The sequence below is a fragment of the Anser cygnoides genome, chromosome Z (genome assembly GCF_040182565.1).
Source record: "Anser cygnoides isolate HZ-2024a breed goose chromosome Z, Taihu_goose_T2T_genome, whole genome shotgun sequence".
In the NCBI taxonomy this organism is placed as follows: Eukaryota; Metazoa; Chordata; class Aves; order Anseriformes; family Anatidae; genus Anser; species Anser cygnoides.
Window position 1 is genome coordinate 71,743,942 of NC_089912.1, and position 27,228 is coordinate 71,771,169.

Genomic DNA, 27,228 nt, shown 5'->3' on the forward strand with positions numbered 1-27,228 from the left:
GCTGTCCCATTGGTGTACTTTTTATATGAACCTGAGTTTTAGGGAATCCTATATCTCATCTGAAACTAATCTACTGTGTAAAGAAACTTCTATTTATCTCCTCTCTGCACTAAAACTGTTTAAACCAGATGTGTCAAAGTTATTCTGCAAAAAGGGGCTGAATTCCATTTTTAATTATGCCCCATGGAACAGGTCATAAACCTTGTGCTATCACTGACAAACTGTTTTTTATCCCTCTTGAAGAGAAGCTGCTTTGGTCCAATGACTAGCTACAGAAAACAGACCTATACAAATGAGAAAAAAAAAAAAAAGCTTTAGTCCTCCTTTGTAAACAAAAAAAAAAATAATCAGATGGAAAAAAGAGTATTAAATGTTAATGCAGTATTGCCTGGCAAACAGCTGGGTAGTATAATGAGACAGAACACAGCTTACAATGTGGAAGCAGAACTAAAATTTTCACTTCTCAGGAGGTATCCAACTTGCCAATTTCTGCAGCAGCAACTGGAAGAAGTTCCCAACCTTCCTGTGTGACGATGCTGTGTGGCTGCACTGTAAAATGGATCATAGTGGCACCCTAGAACAAACACCTCTCCCTGAAAAGAGAGGAGAGCACACCAAAAGGTGCTGTAAACAGAATTACTGAAAATTCTGCAGTGTTAATACAGCTACTGGGAATGCAAACTTTCAGTTATGGAGTGAGGAAACAGCTATCAAGGACAGGGAGGGCAGAGGGGGGAGGGGGGGGACAGAAATTGAAATAAAGAATAAAAATCAAGTTAACTTATTAAATCCATTAGGTAACTGAAACTTTCTCTGTCAAGCTTTTCAAACTATGTGACACTGAAATTGTTGGAGCATTTTTCACTCCTCGCAGTAGTACATAGTTCCCAGTTGATGAGCACTGCTTCATACCTTATTTGCTGTTGACAGCCTCCCCTAAAATGTACTCATTTCTAAATTACTGGCTGGTTAAGAAAAACAAACAAACAAACAAACAAACAAAAAAAAACACCAAGAAAACCCCACCAAGATTTCTGCAGTGAATATGACCATTCCTATTATCTGTACCATAGTATCAAATACAGTACCAGTATAGTGTACATGAACATATGAACAAAAGACAGTCAATAAGGCTGAATAAACTGGACAAACTTTATGTATGTGACAGCATCCGTATCTGAGAAGTTAGTCTCTAAAATCAGGTGGGAACTTAAAAGAAGAGTTAAGAGGAGGAAAGACGGCTGTCCAAACACTATGATTAGATAAGCTTGTATGTTGAGATGTCTTTGAAAGAATTAGTTTGTATTATAGAACAGACAGAGTCCTAGGTCATAATGTCAATCTTTTTTCTACAAGTTACTTGGGAGAATGCCATCATTTATACTAACAGCGATGATCAGCAATATCTTGGATCTTAAAATACTCTTTTGCTGCTTTTCGAACACTTACTACATCTAATTCTGTGACTTGGTTTGGTACAATTTAATCTTCTCCTGTGTTTTGAAAGCTTTCAATAGACCTTTCAGAGGCAAAGCTTGCTACCTAAATCCTTATTAGGCACCTAAATAAAAGCCCTTTGCTTTTCACTGTCATGACATTCCACTTTCTCTCAATGTTTTATCAATAAGCTATTCCCTGAGATATTCTGCTAACAGTAGAAAATTATGTGCTACAACGCTGAGACAACGAAGACTAGGTAAAACTGATCATACTCCAGGATAAAACATACCATCCTGCCAGAGGGAGATGGCACAGAAGACCTTAGGAGCAGCTCAACGAACAGAGAAAGCACAGGGTGTTGTGGAGTGTTAACCTAAGACTTATGCAAGCCCTGCTGCCTGATCTACATCCACCCGAGTGAACTTTTCACCATGCCCAGGAGTGCCTTCAGCCTGAACTCAACTTGATAGCTTCAGCTCTTCTTCCTTCAGGTAGCATACTCCTTTGCTATACTAAAGCAAGGCACAAAAAATTCTCGATTTAGTTGATCCATGGAATGAAAAGTTTGAGGAAGAAAGTATCGATCACATACTCGCTTTTTACCAACTCTGAAACCCATGGCCTGGTAGATCACTTGACTCGAGCAGAAAATTCTGCCTCTAATTCACAAGATTTCCTTCCTGATGTCCAGCATGAGCCATCCAAGCTACTACTTCTGGCTACTCCTTATGTCATGTCTCCTGACCAAGAAGAGGTTGACTAAGTGCTCTTCAAGTAAGCATCTATTTTGATTGCATTTTAGCCCTCTCTTTGCCAGACTAGAGAAGTCCCTCAAAGCTCCCTCAAAGCCTCTCTTGGTAAGCCAGGTGGCTACAGGCCTCTGGCCAACTCGGCAGCTTGCTACTGGACTGTCCCCACCTTCTCCACATCCCTGCTGAACTGGCGACCCCCAGACCGGACCACAGCACCCACAGAGGAAAATGAAGGGCACAGTAACTTGAATGTGGTTCTGCAGAGCTGCTGCTAATACCCAGAACAAAATTTGGACAATCAGCTCTTGGTGCTAATCATTCGTGTGCAATCTGTGCAATGAAAATGTAACCAGAAAGACAGAGATCCAGATGGTAGTGGCTAGAACTGAAATGTAATTAGTTCAGTCAATACAGTAGCGTATTTTTAGATCTCCCACTAGTCAAAACAAGAAATGTTGCTCAAGCAAATTTAACATTGCTTAAAAAAAAAAAAAAAAAAGATTGCAAAAACTGTATGCATGTTAATTCTATAGAGACTTTTTTTGACAACTTAGGCAAGAGCTGGAAAGCATATTTTAATTCATACAATGACTAAAAGTAAGAACAGTGCCAGAAAATATGATTTGGAACAATTCTTGGAATACAGAGGTTCATCTGTTTTGCAAAAGAAAGAATCAGAAGCACACAAGTATAAGCAGTTATTTTAAACTTGCCTATTAAGCAAGGACACCAATAGCTAACAGATGTGGTTATTTGCAAATGATTTCAGCAAAACATACATTCTACACATGACAAGACTCCCCCCACATCTCCAAACCCTGATTGAAACCTGTGTCCTGGTAGAGACATGATGAAGATACAAACTTGCCTATAAAACTCAGCATTTGTCTGAGGAGTCTAATATTACACATTTAATTAGTGTTGAGGTACAGTATCTTTCACATGATTTTGCAGCAAACTTGGAGTATATAAAATTAATCTAGATTGTCATTCCCAGAACTATTTAAACCACTCAAGAGAAGACTTGTTTTTGTTGGAATTTTTCTGCCTGGAGTAAGAAAAACTGTTCAGAGTCAGAAGGATGTCTTTTCTAAGAACAGACCTAATTGTTTCCAAATACACCTCAGAATACTGATGAAACCTAAACCTTTGTAAAGTGGTTTAAGCACCATGGCTTTGATTATCATTGACACATAACACCCATTACATTGTTTGGGTCTGTTTTGATAAGTGCTACACAAACATATTAAAGAGTGAAAACACAAGAGGAAAACATCTCATGCGGGAGGAAAAGAGAGGAAGTAGACACCAGCCAAGTAACAAATGGCTACTTTATGTCTCTATCTGCATAGCTGGCAAATTTCAAGAACCAACAGTCTGGGACCAGCGGGTGAACTTCCAGCGAACGGCAGCCGAATTGAATATCACTAAACAAGAGGCCATCACAGGGCAAAGGTACTGTAAGAAAATGCAGTAAGTCTCATATGTGAGAGCAAGCAATCTGGTTAAAAGCGAGGTGAGAGCTTCTTAATTACAAAACAAGATATGCAAGTCTTAATTTCAAAATACACACCTTGCATTTTCTAGTTAATAAAAATCTTTGTTGTGGTGGTGCTGGTTTTTTTTGTTTGTTTTTTTGTTTGTTTGTTTTTGTGTGTGTGTGTGTTTGCTGCCTTTTTTTTTTCTTCTTTTTTAATGTTTACTTTGCTGCATTTAGGATGCCATTGAAGCAACACCTAGACAAAACAAAAGCAAAAAATCACTTATGGCTTTGAAGATTCAGACAAGGCAGTAAGGACCCCGGCTCTACTTTTTGAGAAATGCTTATGGTAATTTATTTTATGTTTGGTTAGGCTTTGTGTTACTCTGCATTTTGGTGGCTAGAAAACTTCAGTGTAGCAGTGAAGGGTCCCAGCGGCTCAGCATAGTATAGCACTGGTAGCCAAGATAACAGTGATAATACCACTTTAAAATAAATGTCCATTACACTGCAAGAGAGTTGGTTTTAACATCAAAAAGATATGGCAAACTAACCATTAAAATTGCTCATTTAAAACAAATTTGGCAGTTTTCATGTGGTCAGCCGAGATCATGGACATGTTTAAAATTTATTTAAGCATTTTTGAGAAATCACAAGCCCTTTTGTATGTCAACTAAACATATGATTACTTTCTACATTACTGCAAACATGGTTCAACTTTTGTTTTGTTTTTCATCTTTTGCTTTCACTTTTTGCATAAACATTTTTATGAAACATTCTTAACTTCTGCCACCTTCCACCCACATTGTGCAATCTAAGATTTTAAACCAGGGTAGAGTTATCGAGCTGAACACAGCTTATTCTCCACTCCCCTAATCCTGCAGAACCTCCTCCGCCTCACATCTGCAGGACTGGAGAGTTGCCAGTGGCAGGTCTGTTCTTCATGGCACCATTCCTTCGATGCCTGTAGGGATTTCACTGCAGAAGATAATTCTGACCCTATCTTACTAAAAGTTGATGCCATTTGATGATAGTTTGATAGCCCATTCAAATTTAATCAAGGGTCTTGCTTAATTTCTGGATTAGCTGGTATTCTCAGTAATACAGAAAGCAAAACCCTGATTCACACTACCATGATCAGCAGCAATTTTTGCAGCCTCACAGTTCAGACCCAAGGCTGAGGTGACACAGGAATAAAAAGTTCCTCCCTCCTGCAGATTGGCTTTTGAAGTCATGCCTGTAACACGCTGGGCAGCCAACAGAAGGAAGCCTGTACTGAATGCTGCCTGCACTGGACAACTTCTGGGCATAAACAAAAGACAGTTTTTAGGACTAACCACCATGCACCCTCCACAGACTCTAACCTAAGTTTAAAACAATATTTGCATCAACTGAAACTATAGGTGTAAACAGGGCTATTTTTATGCAAGTATGGTTGGAATATTGTACCTGAACTTGCTCAGAAAGTATATACCTTCCTTTAACACAAAATTAGCTCTGGGTGTAACTATTATTTGCATTTCAGCAGAACCTACAAACTATTTATTTTTACTAGTACATAAATGTAACAACAACAACAAATGTTCTCCACACCCATGAAGTTTAATTTTAGGAGCCTCTGGCTCCCAAAACCCAGGTGAGACAACAGCCAGCTCTCATCTTCCTCCAACCACAAATGGAAAGGTGGAAAGTCCTAAAGAAGAAAGGGCCCTAATCTTGTTACTCCTGTTCCTCTGCATCTCTTTTCCCCTTCTACCACTCCAAGCCAACCACCTCAAACCCAATTACATTCACTGTCTCCCTCTAAAGGCATTACTGCCCCTTTCCTCGCTGCTGCAAGATGTGCTCATCATGAGGAAGCTTCCTTCACTGTAGCTACTGTCTCAGATTACTGATTTTTTTGTTTGTTTTTGCTTTCTGGCAGAACTACACAAGAAGAAAGCCTATATTTTTAAACTTAAATTCTCTTGCTAAATACTGTTCATGGTTACTCATTTCTTCCACAAGATTATCATATTGCAGGCTTTAGCTGCTGTTCCATTTCTACCAGATGCTGCAAATCATTAGGGAATACTCTGATTAATAATTTTTGTCATATGAATAAGAGAAACAAACTTTTTTTCATAATCAGTTCCCATGCTTCATCTTTGCTTTTCACTTTTTGTAAATTAAATTTGGAATATTTTTCTCAATTTGAACATTTCCTTTATTTTCAATGACAAATAAATGGTTCTATATGTATTAAAACAAAAAATTTGGCTGAACTAATAGCTAAATAGCTGGGTTTATTTTATATATATATATGTGCATATATATATATATGCACTAAAAGGCAATACTCTAAGGCTAAATTATCTTTTCAACAATATTCTCCTTTATTAATTTTTATCATGACAGAATTTACAAACCCCACTAAAGGCTGGGGCCCCACTGTATGGTACACTGTACAGACAACTCTTAAGAACTCAGCTCCACCCCATGAGAGCTCAAAAATCCATGTTTCTCTTACGATGCACATAAATACAGAGTGGCTGTTCAGTTCTTCAGAACTAGCCTGCATAACAGCCTTGAGAACACAGACCGCCGAGCAACGTCTATACTTTTGAGTTCGACTATCCATGTATTTATTAAAAAGACTAGTAGCACTTTGGCTTAAAAAGTATGAGGAACGCTATGTTAAAACAAGAACATCGAATGGACTTTGACACTTTATAAAACCAAGCCTTACTCAAAAACCAAGCTGCTTAATAGCAGCAGTCAAAAAGCAGCAATTTTGCAATGGCAAACTTTTTTTCCATATAGGAGGAGGTAAAAGTTTCAGTCCAGCTTTAAACCAAAGAAATAAAATTGGCGTCTCATATTATCCAGAGCAGCGCCAAATAAAATAATTCAATAGCTCTTCTCTATTTCACTCATCCCATCAGTGCGCAGTGCTGATATTTCTCAGTCAGTGCTGCACACTCACAGTGACAGTGGTTTGTCTGACACAACCAGTCAGTCACTCATTATTTTGTTTTAGTGCGTTGCCCCATGTGCAGCTGTTGACTTGCATCCGTTGCAGTAGGTGCTGCCTATACAAGACGGCCCAGCCCCAAGCTTACAATGCACCTAAGAACACAAGCACCAGATAGATGCAGACAATACATAAAAGGAGATAAAACTGGTCAGAGTATTCCCAGCATGTTGACAGATGACTGTTTATAAATATAGATAGGTGTTTATACATATGTTTATATATGTACATGGCAAGTTCTTTTTGAGTCTAGAGGCATACATGGAGGACAAAAAAGCTTGTTTTATTATTATGTGAGCAATGAAATTTAGCATCACTAGTTGAACTAGGTAAATACTACACTTCACAAAGGCCTGCAAGTGTTCCTATTTAAACACTTCATGAGAAATGGGATCATGAATACAGAGCTGTTCCTCTAGTATGTAATTTGATTCCACTAGCAAACCCCCACCCCAAGTAATCATTCCTCTGTTTTTCCAAAAGGTAAGAAAAATCTCCAAAGTAAAACATCAATAGTGTTTATCAACTAAACGGGTGCTATGCATTTCTAAATATGTCAGCCGCAGTGATGGGAATATACAAATAATTTTTGGAGCATATGAATAAGAAGATTCACCGTAATCCTACCATGATTATAGTTCATGCTGAAGATCGTGACAGATTCCCTCTGATCTGATTTCAGAGTAGTGCTGATAAACTGCTGAGCAGGTAACCTCTGAGTATGAACCCTTACAGTGAACTGGGAGCAGTATCTAAAGCAAATGCAACACTGCTGTTCTCATAACTACTAGCTGAACTCCTCTTGCCGTTTCCCAAACAGAAGCAGTACATCCCAAGCTACCAACAAAGTGCTATGGTCCGAAATTAAATTAATGACATCGAGGATATTAATACAGAGTATCTATCATCAGAGTGCAAATATTTAAGTGGTTAAATAAATGACAGGATCAAGACCATCACTGGGATTGGAAAGGTCTGCCACCTTGCTTTTTCATCTGTATATGACCCCTCTTTTCTCTTTGCCACTCATTTCACTCCTCCTCTTCCACCATCTCTGCACAACTCCAACAGATCAAAGAACGCACCACCCATTGTAAATCAAGCCAGAGGCTGGAAGGCCAGAGTACACAGCCACCGTGCCATCACGGAGAAAGCTGACACTACTGCAGTTGCAGCAGCAGCAGAGGTTAATCATTTCTAAAGGGTAGAAGTCACACATTCACTGGTTTCACAATTACAAAAATGAAGTCTGTGATTTAGTAGCCAATAAGAACAAGGTTAAAATATATTCAGGTTTTTTCTTTTTCTTTCTTTCTTTCTTTTTTTTAAGCTCAGAACTCTGTTTTCACTATCCTAGGAAATTACTATTTTTATTTTACTATTACTATTTTTAATGAAACACATTAACTTTTTCAAAAAAAATGCTTACATTTATATTCAGCATGGTTCATTCTAATTTTTGTTAATATATCTGCAAGTGTAACAATATCCTTATCCTTTTCAAGCTGTTGGAATGTAGGGTTTTTTCAGCGTTTTCTTTAAAAGTTTAGCTGGCTGTTTTATAATTTGTCACCTTTTGTCTTCTTTCAGCAGTATGTCATTAAGTCTTTAATTTGGCGTTTCCTGTTGTCTGCAGTGGGATATATGCTGTTTTAAATCCAAAGGATTGCAGACATAGACGGTGGGTAAAATCTGTGAACCATAAGTAAATTCTTATAAGGAACATACAAAAAAAGATTGTTCTTCAGTCAGACTTAAGCCATTACTTTCTTCAAAAGAAGAAAAGACACAAGTTAAGAAAAAGGCACCGCCAAAGACCTTCTGCCCAAATGTGCATCTCCATGAAGTTTCCTGCTGAGTGCATATGAATGCACTGCGATCTGGGAAAAGGATCCAAATAGGATTTCAAACATCCAAAAATTTTAACTCAAACATTTAGGTATTTCACCATGCTGCTATTCATTCATTCACTGATTTTTTTTGTCTTAGTTTAAAGAGATGCTAAACAAAAGGAGAAGAGCTCTACATGTATTTACATTCCAAAACTAAGCTCCCCTTACCACCCCCCTAGTCTGTCATCCCTTCATGGCTAAACAAACCGTAAAGTCTACCCCTATGTTCTTGAAGCAAAGTAACAAACACAGTAAAAGTTTGGTCTTTCAAGAAGAAAAAGAGGAAAAGCAGTTTTAATCTATTATAGCTGCCTGTGTTGTTTTGACTATGAACGGCATCACATTCAGATAATATGTGCAGACTAAACTGGCAATAGAGTAGGATCAATTTCTTTACTATTTTGGCTTTACTAAACTTTGTTCTTTGACAATTTCCTCATCATTAATAGCCATTTGTATCCTATCACTAAGACTGAGACTGCCTGTTATATACAAATGATGTATTTTGCAGAATTATTTTGCAAACAAAAACGAAGGATGAAGATTTTACCATGTAAAAAGAACGTCAGGAAGAACTGTACAGCAATGGGGTTTTCATGGAGGGAAAGCCTGAAAGACCCTGCAGCCGTGTCGCCTTGTGCACTCGGATCACTGCAGAGCCCTGGCTGCAGCAGGCTGCTGTGGTCAGTGCAGGTCCAAAGCTGCAAACACCAAAATCTGTCAGTTCTCAACCAGGGCTTGGAGCGCCTTTGCACCAAAGGTTTTGGAATTTGGCAGCATAAGAACAATGCAGCCAACATTTGTCCAGGTTTAAAAGTCTCATTCCTAGATGGGACCCATCTAGGAATTTTATGGGCATCTTCCCCATTGCTGAGTCTCCACCAGTATTTTTCACACAGTACCCGACTTATGGGTTGGGGCCTGTGTCTTTGCCAAGGAACACAGAAAACAGTTTGTAGTTTCCCAGTGGGATGATGTGCCTTTCTAGTGTTATTTAGATTCTGTTTGTCCTGAACACTTACTGGCACATGAGATCTTTTCTGCTGAAGAGGTTGAAGCATCCAATTTGAAGGACAATATGAGAAAGTGTTACTGGAATAACAAGGAATTTCCTTTATGCACAGAAGAACATATTTAATCCACTTTTTGAAAAGGATTCATTATGAAATAGGCTCTCTTCTGTTTACGAATCATCTTTTGAACCCTAATATAATATGTACAGTTGAAAGCTTTTGAACATGGCATTTTTACTATGAAGCAAGTTAATCTTATTGAGAACATGCAAAATGATACATTAGAATAATATATCCACCTACAAGGCATCTTTGATGGAAATGGTAATTTTTGATGCACTTACAAAATTACACTTTTGAGTATCGGGAGGATCTCTTGGGATTTTAACCACAAGGATGACAAACTGAGTTGCATCCTGTTCACAGTTTCAGTTCTTCTAGTGTGATGCTGCTGAGCATCATCTTTTTTCCTTCTGTTTGTCCATTAAATACGCAATGATACTTTTCTTAGGCTGGTGTTAAAATGTATTAGGCTGCTGTTCCTGAACCCATGTTCACGATACGTATTTTGCTTTGCTACATGGATTCAGCCTTAAGGATGAAGAAGTTCAGAACCCGACTCATGGCTTATTTGTAAAGTTTTTGTCTTCCTCTGTGCCAAGAATACAGGGGCTTTATTAACATTCTGAAAATTATACATGTTGAATTGGGTTCCCTGTATTCTGCTGTCAGATATGAGGTAGAAATTTAGAATCAATGTTTTTATGTGGCTTACTTAACTACTAATGACCAGCATTAAATTAGAATAGTATCCACTCAGAGTCTTCATATGTCTCTTAATTACTTCATAAATACAGTTGAAACGTTTTTGGAAGTAGTACATTGTCACAAACTCAAAAGAAAAATTCTACTAAGTACTAAAATGACAAATTCAAATAAGAACAGGTATAAAATGTTCAAAACTGTTCTGCAGACTTGTGTAGGTGGGGAAGTGATTGTAAAAACATGGAAGTACCACAGCTATTCCACTCTAACTCCCCCACAGACAATCCTACTAAAAGTCTTTCTGTAGTTTAGCTTAATCCACTTTCAAAGTGGACTAAAAAAAGCACTCTTGACATCTTTTCAGAGAGCTACTGTAGAAGAGCTATTCCTTGGTATCTATTTTGGGTTATTTCTCTATGTAGACAAGCCTTAAATGATAGCTTTACTGGCATACTTCCTAAAGTTACATCATCCACCATGATGCTTCACTGTCATTTGGAAACAACTTTGTGGGTAGATCCAGGTATTCTGCATTCTAGAGCCTTTAAACTCTTCTACATTTTTAATTTATAGAAGGTCTGGTGTATGCACGTGGGTTTTCATCAAGCATTTGAACACGAAATGGGAAAACTGACCATTCCTGTCCTATTCGGAAGGTTTTCCCTATTATCTTTCTTTCATACAAGGAAATTTTCCACTCAGATTAAAAAGGAAATTTCCAAGTCTTTTGTGTGTGTGTGTGTGTTTGTTTTTTAAGACAACTATCAGAATAAACTCACTACTTTGATTTAGGACATGATGTGTTTAGAATTTCAGAGGCATTTGCATAAACTTAGGCCTTGACTTGCAATTATTATTCTTCCTCACCTCTATAAAAGGAAATTATTGATTTTGATGTGGTAGTTACATTGCTAATCCAAAACTTAACTCTGTGCATTAAATCTAGTCTATGATGACACAAACCATGTGCAACAGCACAGACACATCCATCAGGAGAAAGGTATCCAATAATTTTTAGATTGAGAACAGCAAATTCTAGACTTACAGGGAAGAAAAAACACCACAAACTGTAATAACATACTTTATCAAATGGTGAACTGGAGAATAGGTAAGCAAGATGTCTCTCCCTTTTCAAAAGGGGAAAAAATTTGTCCAGGCAGCCAACTTCAGCGAAAGTAACAGAACATATCAGTGAAAAGACCTAATTTGTCATAGAAAACTGTATCTTATCTGCCAGCATTATCATTACATTAAAATGAACTTATTTTACTTAATTATAAGTTTGAAACTGTTAACCTGGAATTGCAATGTTTACTTACGTTTCAGATATACTATGAAATATATTGCCACATACACTTAAAAAAAAAAGCATCACAGCCAATGTTTCTCTTTGCTCATAAACAAATTCAAGAGACATTGGCAAATCATTGTTATTTTGGCACGTGTTAACCTAAGTTTGAGCACACAAAAAGCAGGTCTGCTGGAAATGAATTATTCACTCCCAGAGGATGGTAAGGCGAAAATACTAAAACCATTTATTAGAAAAATGTTCCCAACATGACAAGAAATGGGGCACTGCAGAAAACAAAAGACATGTTCTGGACATCATCATGAGGCTCTTCATGACCTGGTTAGAGAAGATGCTCAAAAAGGCATGGGGAATCTTGAAAAAAAATGCAAGGAGTCATACTTAATGAGAAAATAATTATTTTCCTAGCCTGCTCCAGTCCACATGATTTCCATCTGCTGTTTATTCATTCTCTTCATCTTCATCCTCTCATCTACATTTTGTGATAAATAGATAAATTTGACATCTAGATATTTTACACTCTAGTCTCCTGTTTCCTTCATTCCATGCCATATTCTTAAAAGGCTTCTAGTTTTTTTCTAATGGTTGTTTTCCGTAAGATACAACCTGATTGTTAAAATGGAAATATGACCAGAGCAGTCCTAACTCCCAGGCGTGATCATTGAAGATTTCTCTTCTAAAGCAGGTATGGAAAGCATCCAGCCTGTTGGTCACACCTACCCCACTAAATGATTTCATCTGGCCTACAAGATTTCTATGAATTTGTAGACATAAGAAAAAAAAAGTACAACACAAAGCCACAAACTCAAACTAGTAAACTGGCACATGCTCCATGAATGAATGCAACACGTCAGAATCAGAAGCGGCATTGTCAGGTTCACTCCTTCTTTATCTAACCTAACAAGTATTTCCAAAAAGCCTTTTGCTGCATCTTGGTTCAAGCCGGCTTTAACATCATTCTTTTGCCATTCATATTTTAATAAAAATTATTGAATGTGGATCAAACCAGTTGCCAAAATCCTGCATCTGTCTCACCGTTTGAAACAAATATAAAGGTCTTTCTCTAAAAGCAAGTCTGCAAGAATCAGCAGTTAGATCTCCCCACAAATTGACCTGAAGACTCTGTACCAGTTATCATCTCCTGAAATTTCAGCAAGGTTGTAGAAACGAGGACTCAAAGTGACAAAAATGACAGCTGCTTATGCAATCTGCATTTTGCTTTCCTAATTGCCAATAAGATAGTAAAATAATATACATCAAACACTATTTTCTGTAAAGTTGTCTCCTTCATTCCATGCAACTGGCCAGCCTCTGGCAAAGAATGATTTCTTCGTTTATATGTACAGGCTAGACCAAATTAAGAAAGTCTAATCATGTAATTTGCCTGACACTCCGTGGCTAACCAGCAGGGATCTTCTTTTCTGTCAACCACCTAGAAAGCGTGAAGTTCTCAGTGTTAGTTTAATTATCCTACACTAAAATTCACAATTACAAGAACGCATCTGACTTCAGTGGGAACAATGCTAGATGCTCGGCAAAACCCCTCCCTAGGGCTTTATTCCCAGTTTATGGGCTAGGCTTTGAAAGGTGTTTAGGTACCTTCAGAGGAAGAGGAGCAGGATTTACAGCAGGGTGAGCAGAACAGCCTTGGGTAGGTCAGAATTCCTTTCTCAGTAACAAGTGATTATGAAAGCACAGATTATTAACATCAGTCAGCAGACATGACACTTGATCTCATGCTTTTCTGATTACCTGCCCCAGGACACCTTTGTCTGGGCCAAAGGGTATTTAGAAGGAGGAAAGCAGCTGCAGTCGTAGCCACCACTATTTTATCTGCGTTCTGTCTGGAGTTTAAATTTTGTGTGTCATACTGACGCAAGGCACTAAGATGGTTCAAGTGTTGTGCTAATAATGCTTAGTGATTTTGGCAGCAAGCCAGGAACACACTGTACAAAAGAAAAGCTAGACAGACTATGACAATTTTCAACAGCTTATAACTTGCTCAAATCTCCAAAACTTTTGAAGGGGCCAGCAAAAGATTCCCTCCTACTTTCTACCTTTCTTTTGATGAAAAGGAAGTAAATAGAAGTAACTGGAAGTAACCAAGAGCTTTTCAAAGCAGAAAGCACTACCATTGATTACCAGAAGTACAGCAAATCTGTGCGTCTTCCTGAAAAGCTGGAAATCATCTTCATGATAAAACAGCAAACCGTGACTTCTCAGGGTCATTTTTCTCATGAATCTTCATCTTGCTACACAACCAAATCTATGGTTCTGATGATACATTTGTAAAAACGCCATAAGTTGTTTAAACACAAAGGACTTCAAATGTGAACGCGATTTAGAGGTAATAAATCTATTAAGATTACAACTTCTAACAACTAATTAAATAGAGCTGTTCATTAACTATGAAATATCATGTAGAATAAACAGGGCTTACCTGAGTCTTCAGCACATTATCACTATCCAACTTTATATACAATAGAGTTATTAATTGCATTAACTTTCATTACTTGCCACTTTATACTTTTGCAATGCATTTTCTCAGATGGAGAAAAACATATCTATTTAGTTACAGAAGCAATCAGCTTGATGAGAGGCAATTCATTATTGCATGACAACCTGGAATTGTTGGCCAAACAAGCAGAAAATGAAGAGTCCCCACCACTACCCCCCCCCAAAAAAAAAAAAAAGTTTTCTGTCTATAAGCCTTGATTTGACCTAGTTAGAATCTTAAACAGACCTTCTGTACAGAATTCTTCTGTAAACTTTTAAAGGTCTTCCCTGCAGGAATACATTTGCACAACCGATATCATCATCACAGAGTTGTGTCTAGTCCAAGCTATAAAAAATTGACAAACATTGAAAGTAAGTGTTCCCAGAAAAGAAATCTGTTTATAAATTTCCAATCCAGGTAGTTGAATGTTCAGTTTCAGAACTAAATTCTCTACAGAAAACTGTGACAAAGAATTTTTCTACAGCATGCAAAAGGAGGTTGTAAGAAAGGAAGCATCAAGAGACTTCAAGCTTTGGACTGATCTCCAACAGAGTCCAATAGACTGATCTATTGGTCTTCAACAGCTCTCCAGATTTAACATGTAAAATCCCAGGATAGAGATTATATATGGTGCACAGTGAAAACTCAGCACATAAGATTAATAATGAGTATCTCGAACTCCGTGTCAAGCATTTTGTTTCAGACAAGATGAAAATTTCCTCTCATGTTTCTAAATTGGCAGGAGATTAAGCACAGGCAATACCCTTAACACCTGTCGTACATAATTCAGTTCTAAAAGTGGGCTCTGTTATGCATAGCAGCAGGTAAATTAGTCTTCCCTTTTTCCTTTCTCCACCTAAGGCTACCATGAGTAGGACTTCCTAAATAAATAAACAAAACAAAATCATAGAATAAAGGCCTTAATCATTTTTGCATCTTTTTCCTGAAAAGGGAAACAGATGATGAAATAACCAAGGACCCTTCCTGAGCATTCACAGAGTAAACAAATAATCTATGGGGAACAGCCTCTAGCATCAACACTTCTGGAGATAAATGGACCATAATATGATCAATGAATAAAGTTCCCGAATTTTCACTCTCCTACACAGACTGAGCTCAACTGGTGTTCTTATAGCAAACCTATTTCCCAATATCCTGTATTGTACATCAACTCTTTGTATTCAGTTAAAATCTGACCGTTTTATTTCCAAAAATATGTATAAAACATATGGTTCCTTGAAAATGTGACTCCAGCACAATAGATCTGTCTTCACTCTCCGAATTATTCACAGACAATATCCTGCTCATCTCAATACAATTTTTATTCTTACCAAAAGCAAACAACACAAATCCTTGGGGGGGGGGGGGGGGGGGGGGTGCGGGGCGGTGCTGGTAGCTGCATCCCATCTTGTCCTAACCAGTCCGAAGCAATTCTACATGGGGAGATTCCTCTGGATATTACTTAGACTTCCTTAATGAAATTCAGGTGTAATCCCTAAGGCTCTATAGCAAAGAGTATCTTTAGCTCAACTACAGAATATGGTATTTGCCAAAAGGGGATTTATTATGTTTAGATGTGTCTACTATGAATACCAACAAGTCTAGAGCCACTATTTAAAACACATTTAAAAAAATACACTCAACTTAAAATTCACCAAGGAAGAAAATATAAACAATTTATAAAATACATTGGGAAATGTATTTAAGATTAGAAAGACTTCAGTTTCATTAGTGTGAATTTTAGTAAGGTCGATTACAGTATGAACACCCGCTCTTGCTCTGTTCTATCCTTGATGTATCAAAAGTTTTCTAAGATCATCTATAGCAAATGTGAAGCATAAACCCCTCTGATCAACTCACTGATAAAGAAGATACATACTTATGGGAAGCAAAAGGCTTGATTCTTCTCCAGTATTGCCACAACACAGTCTGTGGTGTGATCCATAGAGGTTTTCCACCAGCACACAATGGAGCCCAACCAACATTTGGCTCAATTTGCTCTCTCCTTCCTTTTCCTGAAGAGAAAGCCTTATCCAGGAATACCATTTTGGTAAGGTTATGTTCCTTCAATATTTTTCATGCAGCCTAGGTTAGGTATGAAGCAGAGAGGCATAACTGCCCTTTATCTCTTGAGCAACACGTATTTCCCAGTAGCTTGTTTTCACTTTTTTTTTTTTCTTTTTTAATAATTTCAGCCTGTCAATCCATCCTCTCCCACTTGGGACCATAACGTATGCAGTACTCAGAGCATTCTAGTAGTCCATGGGGTCTGAGACTGCTATTTGTTGCTAGCCAGAGCATGTGTGTAAGTAACAAAAGTAAAAGTACAAATATTGACTACAGGAAAATAATGGAGGAATAGCTTTAAATGTAATGCTCTGAATGGATGTTACTAAGAGTAGCCCTTCCCTTCTTTGGTTTCGGGAACATGTTATACCTGTGCTGCACATTTCAGACAAATAGCCTCAAAAATAGCTGGTGTTTCACTTTCACACTTCTGAAATCCTAAAAATATTGAAATATTACAGTTAAAGTAAAAAAGTCATTCTTTAGAGAAAAAGTTACAAACTGACTGACAAAAAGTACAAACAAGACATCTACAGAATCAGTTAAGGCAGCTGTTTCTGCATGGAAACTCAATGCCAAGAAAAAAGGTACATGATCTCTGAATACCTACAACCTAGAGCTTTTCCAGGTTCTCTTATTCAGCTTACTGTTTTCTTACCCAGGCACTGTAAAACCTAATGCAAACCTAAATGCAACTAATCAGTAACGTAACTGCCTGAGATAAAGAAATCACTGTAGTCCCACTCTGTATTCCTCTACATACCCTTTTAAAAAGGTTTAAAATTGTAGGGAAAAATAAAAAAACAAAACACAGAAGAATCAGTGTTGAAAATGCTCAACCTATATATTACATTAGCTCAACCTATACATTCTTAAGCTTTCATTTACCGACAAAATGAAACGTAGTCTTCACTTCTTTCATCACCTTAGTATGTTTATTATTCTTTCTTAAATACTCCAAATTAAATCCACTTACCTGATTCTAAGATGCACCACTGTGAAGGAGGTAGTGGTGGAGGATTGTCTTAAATGAACAGAACAGAAAAAGCCACAGATGAAGAGAGAAGATAAAATAACTTCGATGTACTGGTCTTGATGTAGAAAATCTAATTTGACATTGAAATGTAGTTTAAACAAAAGTCCTTTAGGTAGAGGAAAGCTACAAGTTATGTGCTACATCTACATTTATAATTCTACTAAAAGTCTGTATTTTGAATATTTCCTATTACACAGACTACGTTTGCAGGGAAGCCTGACTGAAGCAATAACTGACGTATTCTAAAACTTACAGTATTATTAACATGGAGAAGAGCCTCTGTATTCCTGATCCACCCAAAGTTGATCTCTCTCTACAAACCTTGCCTTCCTATAGACCGTCATGACTGTAAGACTCACAGTGACCTGGTGCTAATAATGGCATTTCAATATAATGTATCAATTGATCAATTCAGAACTGTATTTGATAAAGAACAGGTAGCAATAAAATTCATGTCCTTTCATTTAGCTAATGGGAAAAAGTGTTATTCCGAAGCACCCTGTGATGTGAATCCACATGAAAACAGATAGATAAGGGGTCAGGAGGAAAAAACAAAGTAATATTTAATCTCTATAGAGTTGTCTCACCTCTCACTTGTATATATGAACAAACAAACTGCTAACAGCAGCATTTTTCCCAGCTCCTGTGCTAATTTTATAGCCTAACTGTCAAGGTCTAAGAGGGGAGGCTTTATATAGATCAAAAAGCAAGAACCTGCTCACTGTTTACCCAAGTTGAAAAAGGAACTACGAGGGTGAGTAAAAGGCTAACAATACGATTCTGCTTCAACACTATAACTACAGAGAAAGGCACCTGTAATGACTGATGGGGTGACCAGATGAAGAAAATAACTGATCCCTGGCCTCCTCCAGGAGAAGGTCCAGAAACAGTTAACATAATCCATGAACATCAAATTCTTCAGGATAATGTAACACGAAATATACAGATGTTATTCTAATAGCCAAATCCTTTTAGAACTTATAAATTGGTAATAAATCAAATTGTCAAATGGCTATTAGAACATACTACATTTCATTTTTAAGCACGCACAGAGGAAGCTTTCGTCACCCAATTCCTGTGTTAAATATGCTTTAATTTTGCATCTATTCTCACTGTGACAGCTACAGTATGTCCCAGCTTGCAGTGAAAAAACCTGCAAACCTTGGAAATACCTCCATTGCCTTTTGCAAATTGGAAGCAGCAGACACCAACCAACCAGTACAGTCCAAGCAGTAGAGCCAGTAAAAGTAATTGCACAATAAAGTAATAAGTTAAATCCAAAATCAACCACTTTTCACTGGATGACCTTCAAACTTCTATAAGCAACCTGCAAAGCCAAGAAAGATTGTATATGGAGTCTTTGTATTTACTCCTTTGTTTTAATGCGAGACTGAGAATTTTTTTTATAGACTGTTTTCACCTTTTACCCAGTTCATTTTAATTACAATATTTAAGTTTTCATCTTTGTTTTTCCTGAGGAAACCTCCTCACATTTGCCAAGATCAAGCTTAGGTTTCCACAAGTTGTTTTAGATGTAGACTTGTACAACAACAAACAATGAGTATTTGGGATTAATTCCTGTAGCATGCCACAGTTTATTAAAACTGTGAAGAAATCAACAGGAGTAAGGGACTTTTGAAAAAGGCAGGCAAGCCCCAAAATTAAAGGGAGAGACACAGCCAGGCAGCTGACCTGACACTGCCCACCCAGACAGGTATCTGGGGAGCACAGCGCCCTCCTGTTATACAGATTGTCATTGCTTGTGTACCAGGTACTTCACACGCTGCATCTGAGAACACATGTAATGTGCAATTAAAAGGTTAATAAAAAAAACTCATGTTACTAAGTTCAAAGCATCTTCTTTTTGCCAAGGTCAATAGGAGCAACAATCCAGGCTTTTAGAGAGACTGCCCTGTTTTTTTTGTTTTTTTTTTTTGTATTTTTTTTTTCATTTTTAACTATAAGACCAGGCCAAATATGCTTGATGTGGAAATAAAGACAGGAAAACAAGCTGGAACAAGCTACTTTTTAGGGGATGAATTCAGAGGGGTGTGTGTGTATGTGCATTTCAAACCATCCTTAAACAACCAAGTCAATAGGGTACCTGTGTGAGAGTTATTTAAGAAAAAAAATTAAACCCACATCACTGACACAAGGCCAGATTTTCTGAAGCATCTCTCCTGGGCACAGGCTGAGACTTTCTGTACAGCTATGACCACTGGCATCCATGCTGCATTGTTCCCTTGTCTAGGACACTTCGTAGGCTCATCTCCACCCAGCCACCTATTTCTACACATGCAGGAGCTTAATTATCTCTCAGATACTGCCATCAGGATCTTCAGCATAAACTAGCCAAATGGTTTTAAGAGTTCAGGTTCAAATAAAAGCTCAAACTAACCACAGGTAAGAGGGATGTATACTGACAAGTGATTTTGTCACATGCCAACAGCAGCCCGTGCACAGACTGCAGACTCCTCAATTCATTTGCTTTTACCTCGATAACAACAGCATTGTACCTGGCCATCCTGATACTACACACAGTCTTCTCAGGTTCATGCAAACATATTCCAGGCAAAATCCTACTCAGAGACATAAAATCTAAGATCTTTTACTTCCTTTTTTTTTTTTTTTTTTCCCCAGAACTTCGCCCCTTCTTATCAATTTGCATTTATCTTAAAATAGACACTACTTGTGACAGTAAAGGTGTTAGCTATCATCTTTAATACAAAACATAGTGGGGGAAAAAAGGGATGTGGTGGGGAGCTGCATGGTCTTCCTTCCAGTAGTTTTTCCTAGGATGACTGAAAACATTGGAGAAGAGCGGTAGTTTTCTCTGTAACCTCCAGATATGACACCAGAATACTGCTGGCTGGATATTTCTATGGAAGAGCTAAAAAACTAAGTACCAACATGATTATACTTCTTTTAAAGACACTGTTTACCTACATATATAGAAAGGTCTTGCTTCTTTCATGTAATGTGTAGAGCAGCACAAAGTTATAACAGCACAGTGACCCAGACGTCTGTTACACATTCGGTTCCGCATACATAAAAAGAAACAAATCTCAATAAGACAATGCAACAAAAAAAGCTTGCAATCCTCTAAACTAGTACTGAAAAACAGTGAAATAATCAACTTTGACAGATCTTTCAGTACTACTGAGGAACTTGTATTTTAACAGTACCTGTAAACAACACATATGGCGAGAATATGCATCTTGAGACACACTGAAAGCCCTTCTTCCACCCAGTATGGGCCAGAAATATTGTTATTTGACTATGTTTTGCAGACACCTTATAGTTTTCTCAAGGTACTATAAATGTGTCATATCATCAACTATCCTCCTAAAGTGTGATCGTTATAGAACACAGATACAGGAGTAGATACAACCCTTACCTTGGATCTTGAAATCTATAAACTCCACAAAGTTTCATATAAGAGAAACTTTACTCTGGGAGAATTGACTTTTAATATGAAATGCTTCATTCTCTTATGGATTCAGATCTGAGTGGATTGTTCAAGTTCAATTTGTCCTGAAATTTACTTAAAACAACATGTCCTTATTCAAAGCTTCCCCCCTCCCCCCCCGCCCTGACAGTTCCCTCGACACATCCTGACTGAAATTGAGAACTCAGACCTCACCTCAGCATTGCAAAAGAAATAGTTTCACTCAGTCATTATATAGGTTGTTCCATTTCTGGATGCTGAAACAGACCGATCACTAAATTCCCAAAACAACAGCTGAATGCATTTTAAAAGGACTCCACCCTAATAATTACGCCAAGTGAAAAATACTTTCAAGTTGTCTGTAAAATGGGGGCTGATGGAGAGGCCTGAGAATTTGTACAGCGTATTCTGTACAAGCTGAGGAATTTCCCAATGCTATTTCATACTAACACATAGGAAGACTTTAGTTTTTCTAGTAACACTAGAAGTACTTGTCATATTTAAATGTCAGTCTGAAACTGTAAATAGGTTTGAAAAATACAGGTCAGCAATTGAGTGGTTATCTCAGCAACTCTGTTGATGCTCTAGCACGGTTTCTCAGCCTAAAACAGCAGCTGCTGGAACAAAGAGTACATCTGTAACAGGGTATCTCCATTTGTGAAGAAACAAGGGCATTAAAACAGGTATCCATACAACTTTCACACATGCTTTTGTTTGGAAAGAAAATGGGCTAATCCAATCTACTCCACAAAGCTTGGCATAACCTAAATACACCATAACACTATGCACCTATTTATTTATCTGTTACAAAATCTGTCTACCATCTTCTCTTTGCCTTCCCTTTTTTAGCGAACTGAATGCAGCTCAGTGACACTTCGATACACATAAGGAACACAATTTGGTACAGAAGTATTTATTAATTTTTGCTTCAAGCTAAAGCTTAAAGTCTGGATTTGTCAGCTCAAAGTTACATATGAAATGCTGACTTCATCTAAATGACAGAATAATGATGGAAAATAGAGGAGAAAAACATTAGCCTGGATATATCACCAGTATCCTGAGATGTATATTACATTATTATGAAGGATAGTTCTTGACAATGCTAATAGCTAGACTGATATAATCTGTTTCAAGTTCATGTTGATGACTTTAACTGTGATTTTAAAAAGTGTATATATACATGTACACACACACAACTCAGATATGCACACACTTTTTCCAGATGAGTCAATAAATATTTCAGAGTTCATTCTTCTATAGCAGAAATATACTGCCTCATTAAAATTTTGGTTAAATAGAAATATAACTATATAGAAACAAGTTATTTCTAAATATTAGAAAAACATTGGGGAGAAAACGTTATTCTATACAACATTTACTTCTTCATGAAATTGTGATCAAACTGTGGATAAAAACATTCTGTCAGTTCAACAGACAGCACAAGATGGAAAAGTGAAATAACAAAGAAACATGGTCCAAATCTGACAGGATAAGGAAGCCATCTTCAATTTTTCCTCTTTCCAGAGAGCTGGGGAGTTAGAGGATACATTGGCATGACTGGAAGATAAAATCCATTCTTTCTGTGGCTTAAAAACAATAACCATACAACAGAAGATCAGAATCACATCAGTTTGCTGCAAAGTATCTTCTGAGCCACAGTGAAGGAATTTAGCATCCTTTGTAAAATTATCAGAATGATACAACATGTCTGTCATTCACAATGCAGAAGGAGATACCTTTACCCCATCTGAAATTAGCACGAGATTTAAAAGACAAATATAGAACTGTTTTTGTTGTATTAAAAAATACAGTCACTGAAAATACTAGAGCAGGATTCATTCATTTAGGCTAAACCTTTTTCATTACATGAGATATCTGTCTATCACTCTTAAGATATATTATGACAAAAAGATGGTAGAAACAAAGTGGCAAGGAAGTGGGGAATGTAAGCCTGTGATACGACTAAGTGAATGAAAAGGTTTTGGACAAGGCTAAGCTAATAACCCAAGTTACAACTGATGAGGGAGAACTGAGAACAGAACCCTTACTATTTATTCCCTGCAACTAACTGGTCCCAGCAACTACAGTGAAAATTTAAGCCTCCACACAAAACATACTTCCGATTGCATTTTTTCCCCTAATTCTTTCTACTGATGGAAATTTATAGTGTACTGTGTATAGTGGAGAAAAGGAGGCTCAGAGGCAGCCTCACTGCTCTCTGCAACTTCCTGATCACAGACGTGAGGGAACAGCACAAAGCAGCACCGGGGGAGGTTCAGAGTGCATATTGTGAAAAAATTTCTTTACTGTGAGGGTGGTCAAACGCTGGGACAGGCTTCCTAGAGAGGTGCCTGATGCCCCATGCCTGTCTGTGTTCAAGGGGCATTTGGATAATGCCCTCAGTAATATAGTTAATTTTTTGGTTAGCCCTGAACTCATCAGGCGGTTGGACTTTATTCTACCAAGACGACCACCAAGTACACTCCAAAATTAAAGTATTGGGATTAATTTGTTAATTCAGAGAAAAAGCATTTAGATGTGTTCTGTGGCACTCTGCATATCCCTTGTCATAAAGTAATACTCTTCCTGTCATAATTTTGAAAGACTACAAAGCACATACTCTACAATTTCCCACATCCCCAAACAGTTTTATGTGATATTACAATTAAAAATGAAAAGTGTCAGGCATACCCAACAGATATATTCATCTATTTAGCTATTTTTGCCCAAGCAAGATTTTCTGCAGATTTCTTTTGCTCTAGTTTTAACACTACTTCTCCAGACAGAATGGATTTGCTCAGTCCAGTTCCTTTAAATTCAACAAAATACTTTGTTCCAAAAAAAATTCCCTTAAAGAAATCAGATGCTGAAATCTACTTTTTAGGAATACATTCTCATTGCTGATAACAAGGTTTCCTGGTAATATAAAAATCAAACACTACAGGGTGATGGAAAACTATGTTTATCTCAATATTTCACTCCCTATATAGTTGAATATATTGTGGAAGCAGCACAGGTGTTTTTCCACCAGCAGTTACCATTGATTCTGAACAACTTGTTTGTGTTAGGAAACCTCATTTCCATGTGAAAACAAAATTTCAGAAGTTTGTCGGCACATCTCTTCTTCCTCTTCCCCCAGTCAGCTTCTTAGCTTTCCACCCCATTTTAAAAAGAAGAGTTTTCAGTTCCCTTTCAAAGCTACTGGGAGTCATTCCTATCTGTATTCTGGAAACACTGAAGAAAAGGCAATAAAAATGTAGCAAAGTATTTTGAGGAACATTTTTTTTTGTCACCTTCCTAATGCTAGACAACTTCTTACAATAAAACTCTAATACTTTTCCTGCTCTAATTTTAAAGTTTATAATTCTCGGGCTTTACAACATTTCTCTTGAGATTCCTTAGTATTTGAGAGAAGAATCCATCAGAATAGTTACAATATCCCATACACGAACATCTTCCTTTTGTTTAATGTCATCAATATTCATTTCAATCACGATACATATCAGAACAGTCCCTTTTCCTTTCTTAATATTCTTCAAATATTTACAGACAGCTGTTTCCTTCTTAGTCTACACGCAGCTAAACTGTATATATTAAGCCCTGTTACTCATTCCTCACAAATTGGTCCCAGCATCCTCTCCAAAGTGGGGTCAATTTCTATGCAAGAATGCAGGCAGTTATCATTCTGGCACCAAGATGTTTGAAAGTGCCTGGGCAAGACATGCAAAGTGATCTTGGGTATTGTTGCTTACAATTATACTTCATCCTCAGGTAGGTCAGAGATCTTTTAGTTCCTGAGTGAGATTTACTGGCAGCTAACTCTAGATTCTGTAATACTTTCTGAAGGCTTCTGTTACATATGCCTTGTACCTCCCAGGTGTTTTAGAACTTTTTAAGGATATTTTCCCAGAAGTTTGTTAGTGATTCATTCACTCATTAGTAGCAGCACTATATTTAAAACAACCTAGTAACTCACATCTCCAACTTATAAATTTAGGACTAAAACCCCTAACTCTTTTGGAGAAATATACAATGACACAGGTGATGTTTATATATTTTCATATGCTATTACAAACATTTTTCAACACTGGCTACTTCCAGGAATTTTCTTCAAAACTTGCGACAACTATATTTGTACATTAAAAGCCATACCTATGATTAAAACGTGCATTTTTAAGAGCGTGAAGAGCACTTCCATTGGTCAGATGATAACTAGCCCTGTAATTGATTAAAATATTTAATCAGTATATCTGCAGGTTTTGGAAGCATATTGTGCTTGGGAGCAAATGCTTTCACTAAGAATTAATAGATATATAGAAGTAAGTTACAAGTACTAAAGTATATATGCTATTCCTCACTTCTATATCCTCTCTAAGATGGTCATTTTCTTCCCTTAAGGGTTTATACTTTTTCCTCTCCTGGAGAGCTTTCAACTATGTGACAGTGAAGAAATCAAACACCAAAATAGCAGCAGCTACATATCCTCTGCATGACAGTGTAATTTCTTCTGCCTTAAGGCAGTGTCTAGCACTGAAATCATAGCCTGTTTACTTATAACTGGTGCTATATTACACCAAAGATTTAACTCTTGCGTATATAAAATGTGCACAAGACCAATTTACTCACAGTGGTCCTATTTAGAGTTTAGAGTCCAAGCCAGCATTTCCTTCTACAGCCAAGTCAGTGAAAATATTTGGACAGAACTCTAGCTTTCATACAAAAGTACAGAGGAGATCAAGCGCTAGTGCTACTTGTATTCCTGTAAAGAAGAAACAAGCAAATGTCTATGCATGTCCACTCTTTTTGCTTTAGAAGCTGTTTAGAATGGTCAGAAGTTTAATTATTTTTTTTAAATCACCTTAGAGTGTGTTTTTTTTAATAATATTTATACCTGAAGTCAAAATATCTGATATAGATCTTTCATTGCTTAATTAAAATGCAAACATTTGTATGAAGTTTTGTTAGAAACTGGTATTTCTATGCTGACTTGAATCGGGATGCATGAATTCTGATAACCAGCTGAAATCAAGAGGGTAAAATTTGAACTGAAATGAGCAAAGGAAAACACAACAGACATTTTGACTTCCAAAAGAAGAAGAAAATAAAATGAAGGGAACAATAATATTAATGCAAGCATCATGTAGGTTAGAAAAGCCACCCCATATATGCAGTTCTGTATACATGAGCAGTTTCATCCATGCTGTTTATAGAGTAACTAGATGAAATTACTAGAGACTACCTGTTCACTAACACCAAGTGTAGATGAGTTTCAAATCATAATTCCTTCTGTAGCAGGGAATTAAATTTGTTCATGAGTATTCTGGGGAACTGAGGCCAACTGGTACAAAATGACACATGTCTAGGTTGGTAAACTTCCCTAGTCTGCAAAACAGAGTGGCCTCAGAGAAACTGCCTTTGGGGAATGATCTCTGGAACACTGACTACCAAACAGTGTCCAGGAATTAGCTCACTGGTTTTGGCATCAAGTTAATCAGGACATTTTTCTGTAGAACTTTTAGCTTGGACACAGCTAAGGAAATGCAAAAAGTTTCCAAGTCCAGCCAGCATCCACACAGAGAGAAACTGTAACCCATCAAGCCATCTTCAGCTGGTACAGGGGGAAATAGTTCAATGCCATGTTAATTCAAACCAGGCAAAACTGGAGACCAAAGCTGAGGAAACAGATACTACTTTGTTATTGTGGTAAGAAGGCAGGTAGGGCATAGCATATTAAAAACTGTCCATATCTCTGAGGATAGGAAAAGCACAAATTAGACATGTAGCCGTCGTAAGCCATAGCCAGGAGACAACTACCTGGTTAAAAACTGGTAATTTTCCATCTAAAGCACAGAGACAGAAAAATGACCCTATTCTTGTCATTTGATGTACTAAGATAACATACTTATCCAACTGAAGGGGGAGTTGTGCCATCATCCCCTGTTCCCTCAGCCTGGCAAACAGGTGTCAGGAACAAGCCAAGGACAAGTGATGCCAGATTAACCAGTCAGGAACAATTAGGAAACAAGCATGACCTTCACCATGTGAGCTCCTAGATCTGACCAAACCACAGCCTCAGCGAATGGTGCATCTCAACTCCTTGAGTAACAGTAACAGGAAATACTCAAAACCATGTCTCAATCATATAAAGTACACGTTTCATGAAAACATATTTTTGCCAGGCACATTTCTCTGTCTTTCTGCATCTAGCTGTGGAATGCTATTTCGGCCACATTCTACAACATTCTTTAAGGTTGCACTATTCTCACATATAATCCAGTTTATGACTGAGCAGAATACACACCAGAGTTTCCAGCCTCTTTTCTACTATACTCTGAAATTCCACTGCTGTAATCTGGGAAATCCCTGCTTTGCCATTGGTTATAATCTATTTTATACACACTAACTTTAAACTCAGTTTCCTTTAGCGTATTTTGTATGTTTGTAAGGCAGATTTCTCTAGATTTTGTTAAAATATAAGAATCTCTTACAGTTGTGTCCTTTTGCTATGACAATTGC

General features: G+C 37.4%; 1 protein-coding gene across 11 annotated transcripts in view; it reads right to left on the reverse strand.

Moving 5' to 3' along the window:
• Positions 1 to 27,228, reverse strand: part of ARL15 (ADP ribosylation factor like GTPase 15) — a 216,914-nt gene that overhangs the window by 68,165 nt on the left and 121,521 nt on the right. Inside the window, exon 5 of one of the 11 annotated variants that reach the window (XM_048050392.2) lies at positions 1 to 27,228. This exon is cut by the window's left edge and continues 30,876 nt beyond it; it is cut by the window's right edge and continues 29,269 nt beyond it. The exons of the other annotated variants lie outside the window; for them this stretch is intronic. The gene's annotated coding sequence lies outside the window, so the exon portion shown is untranslated. 11 annotated transcript variants of the gene reach the window in all.